The sequence below is a fragment of the Argiope bruennichi genome, chromosome 5 (genome assembly GCF_947563725.1).
Source record: "Argiope bruennichi chromosome 5, qqArgBrue1.1, whole genome shotgun sequence".
In the NCBI taxonomy this organism is placed as follows: Eukaryota; Metazoa; Arthropoda; class Arachnida; order Araneae; family Araneidae; genus Argiope; species Argiope bruennichi.
Genome location: NC_079155.1, coordinates 24,588,789 through 24,614,007, shown reverse-complemented (window position 1 = coordinate 24,614,007; position 25,219 = coordinate 24,588,789). Strand labels below are relative to the sequence as shown.

At 27.7% G+C, this 25,219-nt stretch overlaps 1 protein-coding gene across 3 annotated transcripts in view; it reads right to left on the bottom strand.

Moving 5' to 3' along the window:
• LOC129968916 (carnitine O-palmitoyltransferase 1, liver isoform-like) overlaps window positions 1-25,219 on the bottom strand; it is a 162,497-nt gene that overhangs the window by 77,322 nt on the left and 59,956 nt on the right. The window contains exon 1 of one of the 3 annotated variants that reach the window (XM_056083256.1): window positions 13,124-13,265. The exons of the other annotated variants lie outside the window; for them this stretch is intronic. The gene's annotated coding sequence lies outside the window, so the exon portion shown is untranslated. Of the gene's footprint in view, window positions 1-13,123; window positions 13,266-25,219 lie in introns of those variants that run through there. 3 annotated transcript variants of the gene reach the window in all.

The window sequence follows — 25,219 nt, the reverse complement described above, 5'->3', positions numbered from 1 at the left end:
TAATATTGTTACAAAAAAGTGAATTCTTTATCCTTGATCTTGTATAGAAATACAATGGTTTTTTTTTTTTTTTTTTTTTTTTTTTTTTTTAAGAATGAGTTTTTTTTGTTAGGTCAATTTTTTTATTCATGCACACATATCTGAATTTTAGGATAGATTGTTTTACAGAAAATCGTTTGCTCTTTCTTTTATAATATCTAAAGAAATAATTAAATCGATTTGTATCGATCAAACGATACTTTTAATTTTTCTTAATGGATTAGAGTGATTTTTTTATATTTAAATTTATTGCCTAAAAACATCGAGAAATGGATATGAGCTTTAATGTATTTAATTACAAAATTCTAATTCTTTCTCATTATTAGAAGGCAGCTAGTTATTTATGACAGAATGAAAACTTTTTTTTATAATTTCATTTACAACAATGAGTGAAATATACACACTCTTGAGAATTTTGATGACGATTTAAAAAGACAAAACAAATGTCGATTACCATAAATATATATAAAAAAATTACAATGAAGAATTAAAAAAATTAATCTATGGAAATAAAGAAAGAATTTTGCAATGATCTTAAAATGTAATTTTAGATGAAATTTTAATAGTAGCTTAGTGAAAAAAAGCATTCATTATCAATTCTGGAATTGATAGAAAAACGTTATGTGCATTATGATAATTTTTATAAAGCATAACACTTTTATTACTGAAAAAACAATAGGAAATATTTATTGATATAGATATTTAACACAATTAAATGTTGAAATTTCTTTTTAAATAATAGGAAGTTTTTGAAGATATGATTAAAGATGCTGCAAAATCTGTGATTAAAGATGCCGCAAGGTATAAAGAAAAAGGAAATAGATGAATATTAAATTTGGAAAGCATAGATTTATCAAAAACAAAGAATTAAGCAACCACAAAATATTTGCTAGTAAAATCAAGCGTCAATTAACTTCCTATGCAGATTTTTGTAGCTTCAACGATTTTATTAACAGATGAGAAATATCATGCTCTGTTTACTCGATTTTTTTTTACCGGTAGTAATCAATAAATTATCTTAAAAGTTAAGTATTTCCTTTTAAATGCATGTTTTGACAGTAACTTGACTTTAAGATAAGCATGCAAGAACGCATCATGAAGAATCTTAATCAAGCGTAATTAACACTATTTGTCTAATGATGGGAAATAATAATAATAAAAAAAAATTATCTTCAGATGTTTCCCACTTTCACTAGCGCCAATTCTTTCGAGGAATGCAGTTCTGAAGAATTTTCCTGGGTTCGATGATTTCCAAGAAAATTAATGTAGGCAAATTAGAAAGCTAGTTGAAAACAAAAATGAAAGACACGTGTCTGTCTCTTTGTCTATCATAAATACCTCCTAAATGGTTAACAGTAGCAATTAGAAATTTGTAAATGACATTTTGGTGTTCATTTCTAAAGCGTGCTATTTTCACTGTTCGAAATTAATTTTTTCTTAAGATTTTAAATTAAATTTAGATTTTTAATTTGCATGCTTAAATTTTTAATTTGTATACTTTCCCCCTTCAAATCCTTTAAGCACATTTGTTTGTCATTCTGCTTTTATGTTAATGCTTTCTGTGGTGACTAATACAACGGAGGCAAAATTTTAGTCTCTCCTTTTTTTCCATGTAAGTAGACAAAGCAATCTATTGACATTAGTTTATAATGTACTGTCCAATTTTCAAAAATTTTTGAATGATCCTTCACAGTATGTAAGATCATTCAAGTTGTTGAATCTGCATCATGCCACATGAAAAAAAAAAGAAGGAACATTGTGCAATGACTTTCTGATCAGGCATACATATATTTAAAAGAAAAGGGGTGGGTGGGAGATGATGGTGTTGAGTTATGCCAATAAAAATCACGATTCTTTTGTTGTTACAGTAGCAATGACAGCGAAAGGAAAATGGAATCTTAAGATTGCTAGACCCGTATCAAATAGTTCAAAATTCGGAAGATTAGGAAAAAACTGAAGAAAAAGGTTTAGCTGCTGGCTGAAGAGTTAGATGACACAGGAAAATCAAGAAAAAAGTTGCAGCGAAGATTTATTTTACTGAACTTAAATTGTATAAGTATTTAGATTTAAAAATATTTTCTTTTATCTACAGCAAAGCTAAGTATATCAGCTAGTTTATTTATAGTATAACATGAACAATTTTAAAAATATATTTTCCTTAATATTGTGTTAGTTAATAAATAAGTTGATATAGAAATTCAAAATTTTACAGAGAATTGCGAGAGAAACTCGAAATAACCTTCAACGCGTGATTAATATCAGTAAACAATTGGATGACGACTTTTCATCAGACATTTTTTTAATTTCACTTTTACATGCAATTAATATAAACACGTTATAATCAACAACGACGAAAAACGATAGCCAACTTTCGCCATTATTATCACGAGTTTGATTTGGCTTGGATCTTCAGTTATTAATACATAGGCTTAGGTTCGAAATATTATTTAAGAATTTCCATCTAATTTTTTTAAAATCATTGGTATTAAAAATGATGTATAAATTAGCTTTAAAGTTTTCTCGAAGAAAGTTTAAACTAGTTTATTTTATTGTAGTTTAAATATAACTTTTACTAAAAGTTTAATTTATATGTCTGTGGACATAAAATAAATCTCATTGATACATGAAGATATTTTTAATTTTATATAAGTGATAACAATAACAATTTATTTATAAATAAAGTATGAAAAATACATGCAATTGAAGTAAGAATATTTTTAACCAACAACAGAGTTCCAAACGACTTATTTTTGATATTCATTAGAGTTGATTCGGGAGCAGAAAGTTGTTGAAAAACGGGTTGCCAGCTAAAGAATAAAATTTCTCCTCGAATCATAAATATAGAAAAAAAAAGTTAAAGCGCGACAGTTTATAAACAATGCAGTATTTTGGGTCCAAACAATGAAATGAGAAATGAAACTGAGTCATCGAATTATGAAGAGGTTGTTTCAGGTACAATTAAAAAAAGAAAGAAAGAAAAGAAACAGAGTCAAAATCCAAATTATAAATTTGCATTATTTTTTATCCCAAATTCGTAAAAGTATGACTTTCTGGGAATTTGATAATTTTTGCGTGTATGTATAAACGCAAAAACTCAGTAATAATAATAATAATACAAGTGAAATGGATGAGATTACTATCTGATATTTTTATCAAAATTGTACATGAGATCACATTTTACTTTAAATAAGTCAAAGGGAAGAAATTCAAAATACATACTCTATTCGACTTTCTTCTATATAAAAAGAAATTATATAAAAGACGCCATATTGTGTAAGCCCATAATAAGAGAAAGTCGAAGAATTAGTACTCACGCTGATTCTAAAACAAAACCACTGATAAAAAAAGAAAAACTTGACAAAAAGACATTGATCTATTCTACATAACCATGACGTAAAAAAGGGATTAAAATCATTTTCCTAGAAACCACAATAACCTAAGAAGTAAAACAGCAGTTCCTTTCCATGGCCTGACATGTTATTATTTCAGGTTTTTCCTCAATCAATATCCTAAATGATATAGTTATGCCATTCTTTCTGGCATCATCCTTTATGCCAATAACATTCCTCGGGTTTCTTTTCATTTGCTTCTTATTCGTTTTCTCTACGTATATAGCAAAGAGTCCTTGAAGATGTCTTTGACAGGTGACGTACCAGGATTCAAACATAGATCAGTAAAAAAACAAGCACAACATAGTTTTTGCGTTGAATTTTAATTTCTTGACAAGCAACCGGTTTTCAACAAAAAACCTTTCATTTTATTTGAAGCATTGGAGTCCTTGATTCTATTTGCTCTACGCTTTTACACAGGGACAGTAAATGTTATCAAAAACTAATTTCTAATGCAGTATTCTAATCCATGTTCTGAAACAGTTGAAAATCCTACTTGATTGAGTAGTATAAAATTATGCTGTCAAAAATTTATCATCTATTTGATGAGTTGTCATTAATTTCGATGTTAGGCAAGAAAGATTTTAAATTTAATTATATTAGTCTAGTTTAATTTAGTTAGTTTTATTTTAGTGGCATTAGCCTTTCGTTTTGAAATTACATGAAAGTAATTTTGGATCCTTGGCTAGAAGTTAAACAATACTATGAGTTGCCAACAATATTAATTGTTGGCAACTTACAGTGTTGTAAGTTGTAAGCTTAACATGTAACGAAAATAATTTTTTTTTCTACAATACTAAATTTATTTTCGTGAAAATATCGTTTGAAATGTTAGTTTTGTGTTGTCGAACAGTTATCGATTGTTCGTAAGCTGGTATTAATTGCCATTTAGTTATTAAATATGTGTTTGAGATAACGGCTTTTAGTTTCATTTTAATTATACCGCGTACCTTGATTTCGAGCAATATTAATAATATTTGGGGATGGAGTTCGTGATATGGAAACTTTGTTAAATGACGAGGACAATATCTGATCTGGCATCCACCTCTCCAAAATTTATAAATATTAACCATTTTCTGTTTGATTTGTTCTCTATCCCAAGTGATGACATAACAATCAACAAATTTAATAATTAATAAAATAATTTAATTTTAATCACGAAAATGCTTTATATTGAATTCAGTTGTTCTGAATGTAATAATATTTTTGCTAAAAATATTATTAAAATTAATGATATTATTTTATTTCTGGTGAATTTAGTAAACTAAAATATACAATTGTTCATTAAATTTTGCTCTCTAAAGCAGAGATTTCTGATATACTTATTCCAGGAGTATGTAAAAGTAATGTTGATAATGATAGAAAACACAAAACGAGTGGTTAGTTTACTAAAAAAGTATTAAGATCTTTGAGTAAACAAAAAAAATAATAATAAAATAAATATTTGATATATTTTACAAAGACAGAACTTGTGGAAAGAACATACTTGTTTTATGATATGATAATAAGAAATTTCGCTAAAAGAATGACATAGTCTCAGCTTAACTAAAGGCTTTGACCAAAATTGTCTTCCATATTGACAGCTGACTTCAACGATTAGTATATCCTATCTTCCACACTAAGTTATTGCGGAATTATTTCAATGATTTTTCATTTGTTTTGCATTAACATTATTAAAAAAATGGAATAAAATATAAAATAAAAAGTTCTTTCTAATAAGAAGTTTAAAAAAATAGTGTTCCTGAAATATAAATAAATTCGAATAATTTAGTTCTTAAGCTTATCTATAAATTAACATATCTACATAACATATCTTTGATTTGCATTACCAAATTTAGCACAAATATACTTTGGAAAGTGAAAATGTGTACTTCGGAGCGAATTTTTCCGAAATTTTAATTATAATTTCAATAAATTTAAAGTAAACTGCATTTTGGGGGTTTTCCGAGATAACTTTCGAAAATATTATTGTACGAATATAAATTTTACACCATTCCAAAATTTTAAAAAAATGTCTTCTTATTACTTTACCATATTATATTATTTATTTTTTGAAATAGATATTAGCATATTTTCGAAAAATTTACTTTACACAAAATTAAAATAAAATTTAATCTGCAGAGCTCTCCAGATTAGTTTTTATGAACGTGTTTCCACTAGTTGAAAAAAAGCGCAAATTAAAAGATTAAGTTAACTTTCACAGCAAACTTAATCTGGGAAACTAATTTTCAGCGCATGTCTGTCTAAAATCAAATATTACGGCACAAATCTGATTTTCACGTCATCTTAAAGTTAAAAAAAATTCAATGATACCACTTTAATTGTGGAGTGAATTTTTCCTGCACTTTAGCATTTTTTTAAAAAAATATTTGTTGACTAATTTTCAACAATTTAGAAGACAGAATAAAAATTTCGCTCACATTTTCTGACCAATGTATAATTAATAATTCATGATTTAAGAGCACAAGAAATTAAAAAAAAAAACAAATATGTTCAAGCAACATATGATAATGTATTCATTGAAATTAGTCTAAGGCGATCCAAAATGACAAGCGTCTTCACAAAAGCCGATAATGCAGCTTAACAATGATCCCACGAAAAATAAATAATGTAACAATTCCCAAAATTATAAATTAATACTGAAAACACTCTTCTATAAAAATGGTCGTTAATTTTCAAATCCGTAGTTTCCAACTGTTGTTTTGCACGAAAAATCTCATTATCATTAACATGCGTTTATTGCCATATTTTCACCCAATTCAACATCATTTTAATAATACCACATGGGATTCGATAAAAGAAAAAAAAGATAGTTAAATGATGCTGATCACTATTTCAAGCTCGATTTCTCTTATGGGTCAACTTAAGTGATACAAGAAAGAAAAAATGCTACGGTTCAAGAAACATAATTATTGTTTGCAGAAGGGAAAAGAATGTCAGAAAATTTGGTTATGTATACTCAAATCGCTCATTAAAGATTTAAGTAAATCAAAACAATAGCTAGCTTTCTTATTCAATTATGAAGAGATTTCAGAGAATAAATAATTACGAAAAGAAAAAAATAATTAATAATTCGAATCAACTTAATTAACTTATACTGGTAGCAGAAAAATAATCGTTTGCAAGTTAAAATAAAAACTCACATCATTCCGATTAAAATTAATTATTTTCTTCAATATTATGGATAATTTATAAAATTTATCGTCTGCTTTAATGTTTGCTACATATTCTAAATTATTTTTCTTTTAACTGCATCGAAAAATTTAGGATTTTTTTTATAGTTGGTTGAGTATTAGTGCCGAAATACTTCGTACTTGATACTTTCTACTCAGACAGAGTTTTTTTTAAGAAATAAAGGACGAGAAAATTTTGTACTAGTACCAGTAGCGAAGCAGTGAGAAGCAAAAGAATTATGTAGTTAGGTACGATGATGGTTTAAGAGCTGCAGGTAAACTGAAGCAAAAATACTGAGGAACTTTTAAGATGGTTTAAGTGGAAGACTCCATTTGTAAGAGTGTATGCATAGAAATATTTTTGAAGTTGCGAATAAATTAGATTTGATCTTTGATGATAAAATTTTTGGAATCTGAGATGCCAAAGCTATCATGCATAACCGTAAACCAACAGAGGTGATTTCAGTGTTTGAAGCCAAATGTAAAAATATGTTTCAATTCACATCATTGAAAAGATAATTTTTTGAATGTTAAGATGATCAGTACCAGATTTTCAAACATAATTTCTGAAACGTATCACATAAAAACACTAAAATTCAGCTTAATTATTAATTAATTTAAAATTCTAATTCTAATTTCAGAAATTCGGGCCAAGATGCACATTTCCAACCACCAAATTATATATGTGACAAATTTGATAGCTGTAAAGCGTCCACATCCACATCATTCATCTTTATTATCAGTAGAGACAGATATGCGACATGCACGATGGACCAGAGTTGTAAATACGAGTCGTGGCTGTAATCGCAAGTATAGTATAAACTACATTATAAATTTGATTTATGTCGTGTATTAAAGGAAAATATTTTGATTATCAGTGATGTTTGTATCCAAAATTTCAATATATTATCACTCGAAATAATACATTTCAAGTAAATACAACAACTACTGCAGCAGAGTGAAACTTGGCAGTCAAGGCATTCAGTCCATATACTAACATTCATGTGTCCAAGAATTCTTAGACACATGAAAAATTTATGTAAATATTAACATCGTTTTCCGATCTTGTTATGTTACTAACATGGCTCATAAAGCTTTATTTCAAAACATTATTTCTCAGAATCCAATAGATGGCGCTGTGTATGTTCTGACGACAATATAACGAGAAAATTTCACTTGTTGGCAATATCCAGCGATTTTTAAAATTAAGTCCTTTTGATTGTTTTCATGTGGAGTTGGGAAGAGATTGTGTATCAGTAGTCTGCCTTTCAGTAATTTATAGGATTTAAAGCAGAGTATCAAATTTGCTATTCAACTTGTAACTTAAGCGCTTGCAAATGCATAGCGAGAAATAGAATATCATTTTGACATAGAAAGCGCAATCAAAGGATCACACACTGATATTTATTAATTTTAATAGCTCTAGTGTAAGTAATTAAAGGCATTTTATTTCTAAAGCTTATAGTTTTTATTTTGCATAATTTTGCAATTTGTCTAAGATTTTTCAAACACTCTGTATTATATATAAATTGTTTCAGCTTTTGCATCAAAATAAGGGAAGAAAATTATAGGTTCTCAAACACGTATCTCTTTTTTACTAATTGCCACTGATGTAGTAGTCACGACAAATAAGAAATAAAGGCATTTTGTAGAGAAAAAAAAAGCTTATAACAAAAACCTCACAAAAATTTGATACCTTACTGCGTCGTAGTAAAAATTCCATCATAAACGGAAAAGGAAATCGTTTATGTGGCTACAGAACGCAATGAAACTTCACAGTCAGCGTCTACTAAATGAGAAAATTGGATATTTGAAGGACTTTCTTCCGTCTCGAGTGAAAACAAACGAGAATAAGCAAAATTTAATCTTCCAAACAAAATAACTTGTTCCTATTTCAGGAATGGAGGATTCAGCATTTCATGTCTATTTTTGTTTCTTTGAGAAAGGGTGTCCTAAAATTAACGCAAGATTTGAATTTGCCAATATTCATGCAGTTAAGTGTTGGCAACTCTATTAAAAAAATATTTGACTGCTGATAGTTTAGGGTTAGTAAAAATGGAGTGTTACACGATAGGACAACGTGCTAACAGAAGATTTGTATTAAATAAAAAAACACAGTATTTTTTTCTTTCTTTAAATTGTTATATTTTTATTGAATAGTAAAGCACAAAGGATAGATTTATGTATGAAATAACATATAGGCAAATGGTCTCCAGGACTTAGCTGGCACTCTTTTGGCGAAATTTGCCATGAACATTTTGCATAAATGCAGTTGAATTCCGTTGATCCAGCGTTGAATTTCTTCTCTCTATGCACGCATGCTTGTGGCCTTGTTGGCATAGACTTTTGACTTCAAATAACTCCATAAAAAGAAATCTAATGGTGTTAAATCATACGATCTAGAGAATCAATTTTCAAACTGTGGCCGCTAGACTTTCATTATTTTTTGAAATATTGTTCAACAATAAAAACAGGGTGTTCTATCGTGTAAAGCTTCATTTTTACTAACCCTAAACTATAAGCTGTCAAATGGGGTTTTTTTTAATACAGTTACCAATGCCTTACTGTACGAATGGTGGCAAATTCAAATCTTGCGTTAATTTTGGGACATCCTTTAAAAAAAATGACATAATCCAACGGATAAATCACAGTCATGATTTTCTTCTTGAATATTTTACGTAGTTCACAGAATAAAAATGTTTAAACATATTTGAATTTTCCATCAAAGAGTAAGAATGTTATTCTTTTTACATAAGATCGGCTTCCTATATATACTTCTCAGTAAAATAAAAAAGATATTAATATCGATATCGTTAATAAAGATAAAATATCGTTAGTAGTTTTTTTTAAAGTATTATGCAATGTTATATGCAAAGACTTAACGCGCCAGGAAAGTAGAACATAAGACGCTTTTCATATTTACTTGTTTTAAATTGATGAAAATTATGTCTTCAGAAGAATGGAAAACCTGGACTCAGTATTTAAAAATAAATTAGTAACCTAGAAAAATGGGACTGTAAAAATATGTTATATAAAATAGAATGAAAATTGAATAATTTAAATGTTTTTAATTCGATTTCGCGGAACATTAGATTTTTTTTTTACTTTTCACATTATGATAATGCAAAAATGTCATCTACAATTCGAATTTATTTTAATTAATTCGTAGTCAAATATAAAAATTAAAAAAAAAAACTCTCATAATTTATGAATTGTTTTCATAACTAAATGTGCCTATAGTTTTTATAATCCTAGTGACAGTAATTGAATAATTTTTAGTGCCCTTGATTTATTCAAGGACACAATTACTGAAAACTGAATTCAGTTTAAAGAGCTATGAAAATATTCTCACATTTAAAAAATCTTGAACATATTAGCGAATTATATTAATTATTATGAATTTTGCTAACCATCGATGTTGCAATTTCTGCGTACATGTTTATTAAAATCTTTTATTTAATGAAAATATTCATTTCAAAATTATCAAAATTTTTAAATTCTAATTACTTTTTAAAATTTAGTAAAAATGTGAGATATAAATAAATAAATCCTTATTGCCATTTTTAGTTTAATAATCTGTTTTCTTTAGGTATACGAATATTTTCATATTTAGCTTTTTTAAATTCGAATTTTTGAATAATCATATTTTTACTGGGGTCTCGCCGACTTAGGATTAATCATAATACAAAACCATAATTAAACATAATGCAAAAAGTTTTAGTTTAATAAAATTAAGAGTAATATAAAGAGGTGAAAGATTTTTTAATTTTGTACTATTAACAGATGCTGAGGATGGCAAGAGGTAGCACCCATTTTTCCAAATTTCCACATCCCTCTGCAAGAGGACTTTTAACATATTTAACATCTACGAAGCCCAGTACGTGACAGAGTTTTGAAGGAATTGAATGCCTTATCCGCAATAGAATATCAAAGGAAACATTTTTATTATCATATTAAATGAATTATTATTATAAAAATGGACATTAAAAAAGATGATTTCAAAACGAGCAGATAAATTATCTGCTACTATTTTATTTTATTTAGTAATTTATATGCAACAGAATAAGTTGCAATTTATTGTAAATAAGAATTTACAAGAATTTCTAAAAGTCAAAAAAAAAAATGAATGAAAAATAAAAGATTTTCTGAAAATGCAACTTTCCATATTGCATTAATATCTTGTTTCAGTAAAAAATAGATCAAATTTTTTTCATTCATTTCATCATAGATTTTTAGATGTTCATGTCAGAAAAAAACTTTCTTTTTTTTAAAAAAAAAATATGCTATGACTCATACTCAATTCAACAATTACAATGCATTTTCCAATTGGGACTACAATAGACTACAGACACATTCTAAGGAACATATTCGTATTTCATACTAAGTATTCGTATGAAATACATATTCCTATGAAATGGTACACAGCAACTGGCAGGAATACACGATAACTCATACGAAAATGGAACAATTCATACCCAATTGGTTGTGTTCCAATTTCTATGCATTTTTTTTAGAAATTTAGATTTTAATGTTCCCTTTTATTACATTATAATTTTAATGTAACATTATTCACATTTTAGCTCACCACAATGCAAATAAAAATAATTTTTGTTTATTTGCTGGCATTTAACATATTTAGCTTCTACAAAATTTATATTTTTAAAAAATTATAATCAAGATTTCATTCATAATTTTTATCAGCACATGCAATGGAATAAAGAAAATTTAGCGTATGAAATCTCATAAGTGTTCAATTAAAATTATCAAGATGGCGATTCGGTAAAACAAAGACCGCATTCATATCGTCACAGATACTTGAGAGGACAAGTTAACCGTAAGTAGAACTTGACCTTGAAAAAGATGACTTCAATTCTGGGGGCAACTCATCTAGTAACCTTATCACCTAATGCCACGAAGCGAATTTTTGACAAGATAACCATCTTTCAGAAATGGGTAGGAATGTTTACCATTCCTTTCCACTTCGTCTTATTATATACATCACAATGAAAAACGGTAAAAAAATTGTTGGACAAAAAAATGGTTTATTGCTAGAATTGGCAAACTGCCCCATGAACAAAAATTTCTTAGCTATCTTATACAAAAATAAATTGTAAGGCAGATAATCTTTGATAATTCAACAGAAAATAGTCGCAAAATAAGTCAAGACTTTTTGTGTAGACAAATGTTCCATTTTTCGATTTTTCTTGATACGGATTTGAAACATATTTCTTATTAAAATAAAAATAATTCGCCTAATAAATATGTAGCATACATAGAAAGACTGAACTTTTGCAATCAATTTTATGAACAGTTACGAAATAAAATTTATTGTAGCGTAAAATTTTACAATTCAATTCAGCAATATTCTAAAGAGCATTTCGGAGGCAGTAGACTGAATAGTTATTGGAGCAATAGTTTTATAACATTACAGGAAAACAGAAAGTTGCTCATTTATCTTTATAGAGTTAGGAAAGTTAGGGAATAAAATGTGTGTGATATTGGATAAAATGTTCGTTTCAGATACAAAAAATTAAATTCTCAATGAAAAGAAATATGTTTTTTTTTTTTTCAAAACTCAAATAACTTCTCTTTTTTTTTCAAATTTTCAACATTTGTCAAGTTTAAAGGTGAATTTTTTTCAATAGCTAATCTCGCGTTAAAAAACATTTTTGTCATAGCAACATTACTTAATAAATGTATTCTGTATTTATATTTAGATCAGTAGGACATATTTTTAAAAGTTTTTTTTTGGTTTATTTTTTACAGTTATCCTTCAAAACTATTTATAAGCTATACAAATATTTATATATTGAGTTTATTAAATAAAAAAATAACATGTTTGCTTAGCATTAATAAGGATATCCTAAAATTTCTCTATATTGAAATTTATAATTTTCTATTTGGTAAGTTTCAATTTTTTGTGATTGTATGATCAAATTTTGAAATAGTTCCACTTTAATTTGAATATCAGTATGATGATTTATTTATTTTTCTTAACCCGTCAAAATTTTAATTATTTTTATTGATTGCTTCATATACAAATTCCTTGTCGTTTTTTTCCCCCTTTTAAGTTACCAAATCAGTTATTTTCGACTCACTTGAAACAATTGAATGTGGAAATAATATTGAAAGAGAACCAGGAAAATTAAAGAGATAAACCAATTCTTCATTGTGCACAAACCTTATTGTAAAAATAGTCACGTACTTAAAAGAAAAATATTTACTTCAAACATGCAAAACATCTCCAACTTTAAAAAACAATTTGCAATTAAAATGCTTAGTGTAGTGTATAAAATATTATAATTTCATTAGGAATGGGTTTTTTTAATTAAAATATGAAACATTCCTCAGGCTTTGCATGATTAGCAGAACATAAACAGTCCGATTCTGAGGTTACAGGAAAACAGTCGCCAATGGCCAAGCACAAATAACCATTGCTAAAGCATTCTTCGATAACTGAGGACAATCTGAAACATTAACCAATGATAACTCACATTCGGTATAAAAACAAAACTGGCTCACCTTCACAACTTAATGCTGCTTCTCCTCCTGCCACGTCTGAACTGTTTCGAACGACGTTCGGAGGTCGAATGGCGGGAATCGTGGGCTCGATAGGGGGAGTGTGACAGAGTTTCCACCAATCAGGACTCATAGAATTATGGGTTGGGAAATTTTCTGTTTTGTTATCTACAAATACATGAGACAAGGAGGAAATTTCTAGCCTTTCGCTTCTTAAAAGATAGTGGTTAATTTCGAGAAGAGCTATAAAAATTCCATCACAGCAGCAAACAATTAAACTCGTGTTTTTATTATCATCTTTGCCTTCCTGTTAAATTTTCTGACTCGCATTTATTTTCTGATTTCATAGAAAGTAAAAATATAGGGATTACTAGAGAATAAATAGAAATCGAAGGTGGCGCTTTTATACACAAAACGCTGCATAAAAGTGAAAAAAAAAATTATTTCTTGTATTGCAGTCTCATAATTTCAATAGCTGCAGATGTGTTTATTCTATAGGAATGTTGATGAATGATATATAATTTAAATTTGTTAGGCGATGTTAATAAATATAATGGGATATAATATTTTAAATAATCCAAGTTATTTTTATAAAATATTTATTTCAGAAACTAAAGAGACAAACGATATTTATTATCTTTTGATGCATTCGTTGTCGTTGCGAAATATCACAAAATAGTTTTGCTGTTATTTCATACATGATAACACATGGTTTAATTGGTTTTAAATTAACTTAAATTTGTCTTTCTTACTTTTTTACTTGAAGTTTTATTAAACTTCTAAATTTTTAAAAATAAAGCAGAACAATTTTAATGTTGGGCGTACTTCTTTAATATAATGCTAAATTCCAAACGATCTTTGTGAAATATCTCAAAATAGTGTTGTTATTTCGTACATGATAATTTATGGTTTAATTGGTTTTAAGCTTCATTTATTTTGTCTTCCTAATTTTTTTAGTTAAATTTTAGAAAAAAACTTCTAAATTTTTAAAAATGAAGCATAAGAATCCTTATGTGTTATTTTTAGCATAAATTCCAAAAAGTCGTTGAATAAAAAGATTATTTCACTGCTTGTTTAAAAAAAAAAAGGATGAAATGACATTTTAAAATTTACATTACTTTATAAAGTAAGGTTTCTTAAATTTTTTCGACGAATTCTTTGAAGCTACAAGAAAATATTTACAATATTTTTGTTCGCTTTTTGGTTCTTTAAATATACTAAAGAGGTGAAAAAAATAAAGTCTAAAAACATACACTCGCTTTAAATATTGCATAAATGATAATTTACACATATCAGAATTTAGTAATACATATATTAATATTAATGTTAATTAATTAATAACTTAATTTTCATTTGCATGTTAATTGGTCTATTTTGATGAAATATTGAATGAATATCCACAATTAATGTATTTCACTCCAGCTGAATTTCTACATGCGATTCTTACACAGAAATATTGTAGCAGTAAAGTCAGTTATAATCGAGGGGCTAAGAACAGCCAATGATATACACAAGTAAATAAAAACTGATACCGAAATTATATTAGCTTGCTTAATCGATAATGTCTGGAGTGAAAACTTCGAATACTTCTTAAACTTTTCAAGATTCTACAATAGTATTGATTAATCTGAATTAAGAAACTTCTGTGTGATATTGATTCTTCATGTAATAGCTATTCATTATATGATACAATTTTTTGGAGATCATATTTTTTGGAATTTTTTTTTTCATATTTCATATATCTGGCATTTTTTTAGTAATTTTGCTGACTTGTGAAGCAGAATCTAGTATGTATAAGAATTGGAGGAAAATTCTCCGTTGCCCGAAATATTTTTCCTGACCTCATTTGACGTCGTGAATTGTTATGTAAGAAGAGCTGATATAAATGCAGTAGAATGATAGTTGTTCTCATTTTCAAGAATTCCTGTTACTCATATGTTTTAAGATTGATTCACAGATTAAAGTAAAAAGAGCATAGCTTCAGAAGGTAGATTTAACTTTGAATTTACTTGAGAAAGCTCGCAAAAATCTGAAAAAAAAATTATTATTGCAAGTATAAGATGAAGCTGTTCTAGCTAAATATAAAGTAAAAAATAAAAAAGTTTTTTAAATATCATATTAACTAGCTATTATACTTGTCGTTGATCAAAATAAAAATTAAAGTCTAATTTCACTGTTCTGTACATTACATTAATTTTTTTAACATCGAAGTAATTCGAAAAAAACAACAAATACGAACAATATCAATAGTTAAATAATATAAACTTTCATCAATAGCTAAATAATACAAACTTTCATCAATAGCTAAATAATACAAACTTTCATCAATAGCTAAATAATACAAACTTTATGGTTCTTATGGTTTATTCTTATGGTTTTGTATTATCGTTTGCGATAAATTTAATATTCGTTCAGAATTCTTACGTATCTTTTTATTCTTACGGAAAGTATGCTCGAAACATTTTTAAATATTGATTAAATATTAAAAAAAAAATGAAAGGCAATTTTAAAAAAAATTATAAGATGAATTAAAAATTATTTTTGTACTATAATATTTTGGAAGTTATCGCACAGAAACGCCCAATATCGCTTAATCTTTGATTAAAATTCTAATTAAAGTTTTAAAAAAATCGCTGCCAGATGCACATTTATATCCTATCAAAATACACATCTATAGAGTTCGGTAGTTCTAAATCAACCGTTCTAGACTGTACAGCGCCAACACACAGATACACACAGAAACACACATTCATCTTATTCTCTGTTAATAATAACGCTGAATGTGTGTGTGTTGTCGCTCTACAGGTCAGACCGTTTGACCTACAATTATTACATTGGGAATGTACATATTTAAAGGGTAGAAATAGGCATCTTGCTGCAATTTTTTGATATCTTAATTAAATAAAATTTAAGTCGAAGTGTAGCGATTTTTTGGGGTAATTTCAGAAAATATTATTCTGCAAAAATGAATTTTACATCGCTTCAAATTTTAGAAAGCTGTCTTTTTGGTATTATCATTTAGTCAGGTATTTTTAAGTATTATCATTTGGTATTTAATAGTCATGCGTTTTTTTTATTGAATTTTGACAATTTTTAAAAAATATTTTTGTTTCATTTCTAAATGTAGATTACATTGTTACCATGAAATTCTAATCATTTTCATTGTTCCAACAACTCTCGATTCGTATGACTTTTTTTTTCACGATTGAATATTAAAGAAGAAAGATTTTGTTGAACATCTGTATAGTTTACGTGGCATATAAAAAATTGAAGTTACAATACCGTGAAATTAATAACATAGATGAATCACACTTTTACATTTTCAATAGTGCCTTGATGTCACGTGACTAAGATACGCCAGATGATACACAAAGAGTGGAGTATGTATAAAACAATTATAGTAACACATCTTTAATATTTGACAATGTCATGGTATCATGGATATGAAATTATGCTTAAATGTTTTAAATGAAATTAAAGGAAACCAATATCACCGGCCAGCCAGCTGATTGCTAAAGGCGATTGGTCATAAGTAAAAATGAAAACATCAGAGGAATCAGACGATTCAACAGCCAAAGCTGATTTACTCCATATCAATAAACCAAATCAATGATTGTTCTTTACATGAATTGTAAATAGCTTGTTTTGAAAAATTTTTTAGTGCCTTTTCAGAATTTTATGTTCTGGCAATGGCGTTTCGTTTATATTCAATACACAAAACACAACTACTTATTGAAGAGATCTCAAAATTTTTTTAAATAATCAAAAGCTTTTAAAGCTTTTTATTTATTATTATTATTTAAAAGCTCAAAATCTTTTAAATAAATCTAATTTTATTGTTACAAATATTGTATAATTTGTTTCTTAAAAGCAATAAAATAATCGCTGCCAAAAATATTGAAAAAAAAAAAAAACGAGCCAACAGAAATATAAAGAAATAAAGGTAAAGTAATTCCATGTTTCAACGTTGCCTACCAAAAGAATATCTATAATTTTTTTTATCTGAAAATCTTTCTGCATCTATTCAATTATTGATTAAAATTTTAAAGATCTAATAAAAACACCATGCGAAGATATACTGAAATGAGATTAGTATTAATGTAAAAGGAAAAATTTTAAACTTTAAGAGAATAAAAAAATTTGGGAGAAAAAATTATATATTGTGAGATAATTTGTTCCGAAATAAAAAAAAAAGGAAAAATTGTGGTTAAATTCCAATTAATTGAATATTTAATTAATTTCTACACATCGAAAAGTTGATAGTTTAATTTGGCTTGTTTTAAGTAGAAGATGTGCAACATTTGGAATTGTGAAACGCACAAACATTTATACAAAAGTAGTTATAATAAATTTTATTTGCATTGAAATGTCCCAAAATATAGGAAATAACTCTTTTGTCAAAAATGTGGTGGCCCAAATAGAAATTGTAAAATAGAGATACTGATATATATATATATATATATATATATATATATATATATATATATATATATATATATATATATATATATATATATTACATTTTGTAAATTTTTTTTGCAGGTACAGAAACTTTTTAAAGCATGTGGTAGTCGATTTCGATTCTATCAAAATAGGGTGATATGGGAGATGGGGAAGATATTAATTTTTTTAAAATCAAGGAATATATAGAAACCTTACATAACTTTCGAATAAAAAACAAACAATTCGAAAAGAAAATTAATATCAACAACGAAAAAGAACTGCTAAAAATAAATGCACCAAAGAAAGAATTCCGGGAAAATTTCCTTTTACTAACTGCGCATTTCCTCTTTATAGAAGTAAAATAATCCAAAAATGATAGATGCAATATATGAAAAGAACAGTAGATGATTACCTGTATTTAATGGTAGCGATTCATAAATTTTTTCTGGTTTTGATTTTTAAACTCATATTATGTTTGCAGTTGCGTTTCTAACTCTTTTCAATTATTTTGAGTAAACCGAATCGGCATGAGTGAATGAATAAATAAATTTCTACATTTCAAATTTAAATTCTTTGAATTAATATTTAGATAATATTAAGAAATCTTTATTATTAACACTGTTCTCAATATGGATATATTCTAATTAATTACTGTAGATTCTGTTCAATGACAAAGAGCGATGGATGTGTAGATAAAAATCTTCTGAATGACAAGGCAACAATCAAACAACCTAAATGCAACTTTTTTTCAGGTAGATTATAATGTATTTAATTTCGTTCATATAGTTCATATTGTTGCACCTGTTGTACGCATACTTTTGAGAATATGTGGGAAACCATCTTGTTGATTATGGCATAGTGCCATCTTACGCAGCCGGTACTTATAAGCAAGATATTACTCACCAATTTTTAATTGGGGTGATGATAATGACAGGAAACACAGAATAAGAATAATAAAAATGAAAAGAAGATAATTGAATCTTATGTCCTTTAATTCTTGTGTAAAGTCTAAGTTGAAAACCTCTGGATAGCAATGAAAGAAAAGTACCAAGAATTCATCGTTAAGGTAAAGGAAAACAATGCGAACGAATTTAACGAATACAGAAGCTGTGGGAAGAGAGAGAAATTTTTCCCTTCAGTTATTTTACTATGAGATTTTGATAGGGATTTCTTTTACACATTTCTTAGGAAAGGGAACCTTAGGTTTTTTTTAAAAGAATGTAAGCATTATGGTTTTTTATCCCTTCACTCGGAGCCTGAGAGAATGCTAAGGCCGTCAGTTTTCTAGAGCGCGTGTTAAAAATAATTAAACAAAAAGTAGGAATTGGATCAGGAAATAACAGAACATCTTAGAATGAAGTTAACATGGGGTAAATAAAGATAAAATTAGGAAATTAATTAGGATTTAAATTAGATTAAGAAATATCATTACACACGCATATCTATTATATATCATTTGTAGTATACTTCATATATGAATATATATTCGAAGCAACATTAACCGCTTAACTGTCTAGTGCCATACGTGCATCAATTTATCGAATTTTGATAGGTAAGCAAAAAATAAACCATTCATAACGATTATAATTCAATATTAAAATTACTTCGAATATATAGATAAGTCAATGGATTTCCATTTGAATCAAAATAAGAAAATATTCCCAAAATGGAAGGTGTCATCTTAGTAGATAGTAAAGAAAATAAAACAGTTAAGTGGTTAAAAGTTTTATTTCTTTGCAATGGGATCAGTCATCTTTATTCCTAATATTCAAGAACATTCCAATAAAAAAAAATAATTACTAAGATCTGTTTGAAACAAACAATGATTCACTTACATAAAAAAAAAAAAATCAGACATGACGCAGATTTGAAAAAGAAAGGAGCCGAACTTCATAAAATAATGAATTCTGATAGATATAAACAACAAGAAATAAAATGAATATAATTAGATGAGAAATAAAATGAGTAAATTTATACAAAAAGGGATTGTGATATTAAAAATATCGTAGAATTACTGCAAGAAAGAAAAATTAATAGATCTCATGACTGACGAAATTTGATTCCGAAAATGCTGAAATCCGCGTTTCCACGGAAATGCGATGCCAAGTACAAAATAGAAATAATGACAAAAGAAAATATTAACAGACTTCAGCTAATTAACTTTTACTGCAATCCAGCGTAAAAAATCTAAACAAAATATGAAGTTTGCTATCCTATAACTACAGAATTTAGAAACACTCAAATTAAAACAAATCGTTAAAATCGGATTGAAAAGAATATTGATTTACAAACAACATTGACAAATACAAATAACAAAAAGTTCCGAATGGATGAAAACAGAGAACAAATGCTATCCACGTGCCTGTTCATAAATACTTCCGGGATTGCTCACAATCGTTACTGGTGAACATTAAAAAAAAGGAAACAGGTGACAAAACACAAATAGACGCCAAAAGAGTGTTACCGTACTCTACAGACAATTATTATATAAAGAGATAATAAAAGAAATTGTGTGTGTATCTCTGTGTTTATGTGTTACCACTTTACAAGACAGACTGTTTGACCTACAGCAATTAAATTTATGACAGATGCACTTTGAAGAGTGGGTATATACATCATATTTTTTATTTTTAATTAGAATTTAATAGAAAAATTGTGAGAGTGTGGATTTTTAAGAAATGTTATAACTCACGAAAATATTATTGCACAAAATCAAATTTTGCCCTATTTTAAAATTGTAAGTTTTTTTAATGTTATCAGTTTAATTATCATGCAATTTAAAAAAAAATTTAGACATTGAAATTTTTTTCTTTTGCATATTTTTCAATAATACATTTTATCATTGTATTGAAATTCAAATTTTTTTTTACATTGTTTCATCAATGATTTGATCGCGTGATTTATTTACTTCAATAACTGAAAGCTAAGAAAAAAAGATTGTCTGTACAATTACATGAAGAATTAGAAATTAAAACTACATTACAGTAAAAGACAGTAAACAGTTTGAAATATATTACCTAGACATTTAAGTTTTTAAATGACATTATGATATCATAGGACTCGATTCCGTTAGGAATGTTCATGCATTTCATAAATAGAACTGGTGTTGAGTTGTTACGATAACACTTATTGTTTAATTATTTTGCTGAGAGAGCACAATGAACATCATAAGTAATTTTTTTGAAATTACGCGCAATCAAAATTGGCGGGGAACTAGATGGTCGTCAAAAGGCAGCTATTTAATTTTTTAAATATCAGCACCACGAAGCAAGCCCAAAGATATTTGAACAGTTGGTTTCATTATAATGAATATTTATAATCTTTCGTAATAAATGTGAAATTATTCCAAATATTGTTTGCAGTTGAGGCCTGGAACTAACCTCTCTTAATAATCAAGATGTGTGTGTTAGTTCTTTGCAAGACAATATGTAAGACGTAGAGCTACCAAATTTAGTAAGAAAATAATTTAAAAGTTTGAAATTATATACATCTGGAAATTTTGAAATTATAATTAATTAAAAATTAAGCAAAAGTCTGATGTCTTCCCTCGATAATTTTTGAAAATATCATTGGATAAAAAATGATTTTTACCTTGTTTCAAGATTTCGGAAATTATCTTTTTTCGTGCAAATTTTCCTAAATTTCGGTAAATTTTTTAAAAGTTTTCTTTGCCCCATTTTTACTAATAGGTTGCATTGTTATACTGAACCCATTTACCCATATACAAACCTATTTTCAGTGTTTCATCAAATATTTCATAATTGTAATGATTTTCTTCCGTTGTTTAAACTTAAAGAAGAATGATTCTGTTTAATATCTGTGTAATTTACGTAGAAAAAAAGGAGAATTAAAATACCCACGAAGTTAAAATTCAGAAAAAAAAAGGAAATCTACGATCGCAATTTCAAGTTATCATGTGAGAACATTATTATTTTTAAGTCATTATTTGTTTTAATTAATTTTAGTCATTAACCAGTTTAAACCGGTTTACGAGAGCTCCAAAACTTTTTTGCCAATCAAGAAAAAAATTGAAAATGAAAATTGCCATTTATGCTTTATTCATTGCTTGCGCGATTTCGAGCTTCAAAAGCCCTTAACCAAAACAACATCATGTTCTCAAAAACAAATGCCACGTTTGGAAGCTGAATAACGAAAATTTCCATCGCAATGCGATTTCCAAATGATAAACTATTTATCAATAAATTTTTAAACCTGTTAATTTATATAGAATTTTTATGAAAACAATATTTTTGCAAACACAAAGTGCTATTTTCTGATTTCTGGGATCATAAAACCGTTTCATAATGGTTTAATCTTAGAACAGGAGTCAAATCTTTCAATGTTTCACACTTAAGAAGGAATGAAATGATATTTCTCCATTGGGGAAAAGAGAAAATACTTTTATTAAAACTGTTATTAAATGCGAGTGAAGTTTTTTGAGCATATTATAAAAATTAAATTATTTAATTTCCTCCGAAAAAAATTAAATTCCATGAAAATAACAGCTGTGATATCATAGTTCTACGTCAACCTTTTAAAAACACATCAGCTGTCAAACAAGCATACGTAATAATAAAGCAATACTGGTGAAAGCAGGTCAACCTTTTAAAAACGCATTTGCTTTCAAAGAAGCATACATAATAATAATGCAGTACTGGTAAAAGCAGGTAAAAAAATATGTGTGATTAAAAGATGATGATGAAAATTGTCATTTATGCTTTATTCCTTGCCTGCGCGATTTCGAGCTTCAAAATCTCCTAACCAAAACAACATCATGTTCTCATATGATAAAAACCCCCGTACAATTACGTTTTTAAACGTTATGATATGATAGCAATTGACTCTATTATGATAATTCATATGTACGAATAGAATGGGTGTAAGGCTAATAAACTAACACGGCTTTTATGTCTGCCACAATTTTATACTTAAAAATATTTGTTGTGAAGGAATCGTGAATATTAAGTTAAGCATAAGAGATTTATGTGAAAGTAAACATAACTAATAATCTTGGCAAAAAGTCTCTAAGGCAGCTATTACTGTTATAAATCTATATTAAAATGTAAAATCAAAACTGTAACTTACAAATGAGATTAAGCTAACCCGAATCGTTTGACACTTATAGGAACCTTTAGCGCTGTTTTTAAAAATATTTTTGTCCGAAGACATGGTTTAAGAAAGGAATGGAATCTGACATTGAGGGGGGGGGGATACTCAAAAATAAGAAGACTTATCAATCAAAGTGTACGAAAAGAAAAAGTATCTGGCAATTGCTTATTTAATGTTCCATACAATTTCCCATTTGTTCCATAGTCTAGGCAGTTATCTCTAAATTGTGCTACTCGGTTTGACCTTTAGAATACAAAGTTTTGACTTTTTTTTTAATGTTATGATGACCTATTGAACCGAATTCCTCAGAACAATTACATTTCTCCAACAACAACAAAAAAATTTATCGAAATAACAACAAGTGAACAAGAAGCACTTAGTCACGGTCCGATAACCTTGCTGTTTTACTACTAGTAGTCTTTTAGATCTTTTAAAACAAAGCTAATTGCTATTGTTTGATGAAATTTAATATACAACAATTAAATAAAGAGGATATGTTGATGCCTACCTTCTCTCATTTTTGAAGCCATAATCACTTTGTTTTAGGCTTCTGGGTTCTCATTTCTGAGTAATCTGAGCATTGCGATATATCTTTATGCGCAAAAAATAAAATATTTAGCTATCTTTCCTATTAGGCTCTGTAACTCGAAAAGTTTCCGAGTTAAAGTGAGCCTAATTAGTTATTCGAAAAGTCAAGAGCCCGAGTTATTCGATGGGTTTCCGCCTATTTTGGGGGTAAATCGAAATAAACTTTGGTAATGGCATTTGAAATGGAAGGTAAGGTTAATTTAAACAGTGGAATTAAGTGAAGACTTTCCTTCAGAATTATGGATGTAGCGCTTTTTTCAATTGATTTTTTAAAGCTATTTAAATTTAACTTTGAGAAGTGCTCTTCTTCTAAATGTTTAAATTTCTAATTTTTATTGCTCTTGATATTATCTTTCATAGAAAAACGCAATTAGTTGGTCTCATATAACATTTGCTTTTACTTATAAAATTCTCTTTATGACTTTATTGGGTTTACTTTATTTTTAAGCATATGTATGGCACAATTTAACCAAAGATAGGTCTCTTGCGTCAATAGAAAACTAATCAAATCAAACTTTCTTATGAAAGATGGTCCAAAATTCTATGCGTATAAAAAAATGTGATGCTAAGATTACTGCATCTATCTAAAATCTATTTAAAAGCGAAAATCTATTTCTCTACCTATTTGTCTAGATCCCATTTTCCAGTAATCGTATTCATATAAATAAAAATAGAAGCAATTATAAAAGATAATTTTTACATAGAGAATGAAAATTCATCAAAATCTAAAACAATGAGATTGGCTGAAATCTCGAGTTCGAATTCTTTGATCACCAATTTTCTTCCTCTTTATACATTATGTGTACGAGATAAAGTGGACGATTTTCGACTGGGCGGACTAGAAAATGTAGGCAAATAGATTAAAAAGATGTAATTAACCTAATTTCAGACAAAACAAATCTGTTAAAAGTACATTTTCTAAGAAATATAAAATCTTAGGAGAGCATTAATATTTTGTCAAGCATAAATGATCAAATTCCTAACCATTTCATAACATTCACTTTGCTGTTGTAGCAATTATAAACAGCGAATCTTTCTTTAAATAATAGTATACTCAAGTGTGATTGCCATGCAATTATGTTATAAATGATAAATAAAAACATATTCACTCTCGCGAACATACCACAATAAAAAGAATGACCTAAATAAATCATTAATATGACATTAACCAGCAGGAATGGTCTTCCCAAAACTTTCTCGCATACACTCTAAAAAAGATGTTGTCCCAGGAAACGCTTTGCCTGCCTTTGGCGTACAATAGAAATGAAATATCAACCTTTGGCGTGATTTTAGCAATTTTAGTGAATTTATCGTTTGATCGTGGCGAGAGTTTTGGCGATTAATCCCTCGTATGCATTAATGGCATCCAAAAATTGAATTTGTGTTTTAGATACATTTTTCTCAACCGATTAGGTGTCTATACTATAGATGTTAAATCTGTGTACCAAATCTTATCAATATATCTCTCTTAGTTTAGTAACTATAGTGCTAACTTAAATGCGAACAGATGGACAGATTGATTTCCTCTGAGCGGATTTTCTTCAAAATTTGATAGAATTTTATAAATTTGGTGGAAAGACTAAACCAGATCTCATCCGTCTAGTTCAAAGTGTATTTGAGTTATCTTTGTCACAGACGGACGTTTTCGAAGGATATGTTTTTCGAATTCAGGGAACTCCAAAACGTTGAGATCGTCAAAATCTCGATTCGAATTTTTTAACAATTGCTCTATACTACGTATACTTGAAAATAAAAATGTATTGAAACGTGAAACTAAGTCAATTAGTATAAGTTAATCAATTACTAAACAAAGTTAATCAGTTTATTAAAAAAAGAGTCTCATGATGTAGACTGCTTGAGGTTGCAAGATGCCTAGATCAGCCATTGACGAGCGAATAACAAACCTGTAAATCAAGACTCGTGGAGAAATAAAGACTATAGACCAAAGATTTTATTTAG